This window comes from Trichechus manatus, unplaced genomic scaffold, assembly GCF_000243295.1.
Source record: "Trichechus manatus latirostris isolate Lorelei unplaced genomic scaffold, TriManLat1.0 scaffold00123, whole genome shotgun sequence".
NCBI classification, from domain to species: domain Eukaryota; kingdom Metazoa; phylum Chordata; class Mammalia; order Sirenia; family Trichechidae; genus Trichechus; species Trichechus manatus.
The window spans coordinates 142345-145933 of record NW_004444059.1 but is presented as its reverse complement, the minus strand read 5'-3'; positions in this window follow the sequence as shown (position 1 = coordinate 145933).

The following is a 3589-nucleotide window of genomic DNA, read 5'->3' as shown; positions in this document are numbered from 1 at the left end:
TAACCTGGTGCTGCAATTTCACTATTCTCTCTTGCTTCATTTATTCAGACTGTGAGATAAAATTTAGAATGGAAACAGCTCTGAGAAACCTACCACCATAAGTTGTTAGTTTTTATCACATTTAAGTGGAATCAACTAATTCGATCTTCTCAAAGGAAGAGCTGCCTGAGAAGAGCTCATTTTAGAATGAGACATACAAAAAGCACCTAACACTGTGACTGAACCAAAGGAGTTGCTCAAAAAGTGTTATTTAAAAATATGAATGGATAAATGAATGAGTGAATGAATAAATGAGACACAGAAGGAGAATATTCTAGGACTTCACTACTCACAGATGATGGACCTGGTTAGAGACCAGTTAGAGATTCTGAATACCCTAGGCTTGCATGAAGCCAGATGCAGGAAGGGCACTGGAGAAAAATCACCAATGGGAGAGGTTAGCTCCAGTGCACTATCTCTTGCCCTATTTTTAACTTCCATATACCCCAGAGTTAGGCATACTATTACCGTCGGGATCTCATATGTTTGGAGGGCTCAGAGAGGGTTATTTTTGAGTCACAAGGAGCTCCAAATCTGTCACTGATGTTCTCATCTCCTCCCACTGTATACATAGCTCTCAGGTATCAGCTTCCCCAAACTTCCAGGCTTCTGGGATAATGTGAGCTTTTAGCACCAGAAACAATATAGCAGGATATAGGAAAAAGACCTTGTTCCAATTGTCCTGGATGTAAAATGTAAGCTAAAAATAGCTACTGTGTAGGGTTGTAAGAACTTAATTTAGTAATTACGTATAGTGCTCAAGACAACGTGAGGTGCTAAAGAACCATCTGATTTCTCTTTTCTTCACTCCCAATCCAAGTGTTTAATTTTCCCAAAAGGAGGAAAAGAGGTGATTCTGAAGAACAGACCAAAACATCTTGCGTAACAGAAATGAAAACCAGATCAGAGAGAAAATGTGGGCTCTACCTCGAGTTCAGGGGAACAAAGATAATATAAGAGAACTGATAGGGAAAGGAAGTGACTGATGGGAGGAAGGGAAGAGGTGGATACTTAGGGGGAAAAGGTCCTACACAGGGAAGTTGACAGCAAAGAAAGCTATCAGAGCACAGTGGGAAGACATTACCATGTTTCTGCCTTTTCCTGGTGCAGAATGCATCTGGTTTTCTGACGTAGTGGCTATGCTTCTGAGCTCAGAAGAAATTCATACAAGAGAAAAAGTTCCACAGCTGTTCCATTATGTGAACTGACATTGCTTTTTCTTTTTAAGACTCTTAAAAAATTTTTTTTGCATAAAGAGAAATGTGTAAGCTCAGCCCTCAGAAGCCCCTGCAAATAAAGACTTCAGGAAGATTTTCTGAACTTTGACAGCATTTTTGCTCTTATTCCTAATGATACCCATAAAAAGACAAAAGAAAGGTAAACTTGAAAACTTCAAATTCTAAGGAGTAATAGTAATATTACTAATATTAATATGAGTAATAGTAATATTTCATACTATCCCTAGCATAATTACACAATCATTTCTTTACAAAGCTCCCTCTGTTACTGTTAATATAGTGCCAAGAGTGCTGTCCTAACAAAGAGGCTCAGGTCTAACCATTCAGAAGAGCTGCTGGGTTGAGGTGGCCAATGGGATGGAAAGGTATCGCCTGAAAGCCCAGGGGGCAGTTGGGTCCATTCTGATTCCTGGAAGGCTCAGCATGGAGCAAACTTCAGACTCATTGGGTAAAAAGGTTACTGGATGAGTCCTCTGGGATTTTCCATCAAAGCTAAGTGACTCATAGTTTACCTATTAGTAAACTACCCTTTCTGAATACCTATGAGCTGAATTTAAAAACATAACTGGGCTGAGGAATGAAATAATCAAACAAGTAAAAATTAGGTATATGTCATGGTTTGAATTATGTCCCCCCAAAAAATGTGTGTATCAATTTGGCTGGGCCGTGATTCCCAGAATTGTGTGGTTGGCCTCCATTTTGTGATTGTAATTTTATGTTAAAGAGGATTAGGGTGGGATTGTAACACCACCTTTACCCAGGTCACATCCCTGATCCAATGTAAAAGGGAGTTTCCCTGGGGTGTGGCCTGCACCACCTTTTATCTCTCAAGAGACAGAAAGAAAGGGAAGTAAGCAGAGAGTTGGTGGACCTCATACCATCAAGAAAGCAGTGCTGGGAGCAGAGCACGTCCTTTGGACCAGGGTCCCTGTGCAGAGAAGCTCCTAGTCTGGGGGAACACCGAAAAGAAGAAGGCCGACAGAGAGAAAAAGGCTTCCCTTGGAGATGACGCCCTGAATTTGGACTTTTAGCCTACTTCGACTGTGAGGAAATAAACTTCTGTTCGTTAAAACCATCCACTTGTGGTATTCCTGTTATAGCAGCACTAGATGTCTAAGACAGTATACAAGTTTTTAAAATGGTATTTTACTGTATAAGTAGTATATGAAAAAGGTGAACCATACAAGCAGTATGATGATGTAAAATAAAAATTCCCAGCCATATTCCTACACATCCAAAATCACATTGCAGAGGCAACCACTCCTATAATTTGGGCTGTCACCTCTTATAATTTGGCTTGTCATGGCATACATATTACTTTGCAACTTGTTTTTGACACTTAGTAAATTTTGGAGATTACCTTATTTTTACAAAAAAAAAATCAATTTATTTTTTAAATGTCTAGATAGAAGGTATTACAGACAGATGAACTTTAATTCATTAAGTCAGGGGATATCTATTGATGGATATCTACTGATGGATATTTAGGTTCTTTGCTTTTTGTTTTCATTTTTATATTTTAAAGAGTATTACAGGAAGGCGAGGCCAAGATGGCTGAGTAGTCAGATGCTTCTGGTGGTACCTCTTACAAGAAAGACCCAAAAAAAGTGAATCAATTATATATGACAATCTAGGAGCCCTGAACATCAAAGGCAAAGTTGAGGAATCAGATTGAGAGGCAGAGGGAGGGAGAGAAGGTTCAGAAACCGGAGGAGTTGCCAGACCTGATCCGGCAGGTGTGCGCGGTGAGGCAAGCAGTGGCATTCGGGACACGTTTTCCACATTGGGAGAGACCCGGCAGCAGACAATGTACTCGGGCCTCCAGAACAGTGAAAAGCTGTGCTCAATTGGCAAAAGATAAGTACACGTGTCTGACCTATCGTGTGGATCAAAAAACACCCCCTTTGGGAAAAATCTCTCTCCCTTTTACCTGTCCCCTCCCCGCTCTGCACTGGATCACAGGCGGGCTTCAGCATTTGCTATGTCCCCTGGGCCAGAAGTATAACCTGCCAGGTGCCCTATGCCATTCTCCGGACCTTGGAGAGGTAACAAATTAGCAAATAGTAAAAAATAATCTGCCAGCTCCCCTAATCCAGGAACTCAGGGTAGGCACAGCTCCTTTGCCAAGGCACAAGCATAAGCAGTCCACGGACTTTGAATGCCTTTCACCCCTGCATAGACCTGTGTGGGCCCATTTCAACAGCGTAGGCCTCATTAGCATGGTACAACAGGGTATATACCTGAAGCCTAACTTCAACTGTATCAGCTATATAGTGGAGTGGCAGGTTCATGACATTTGACACCACTCTGCC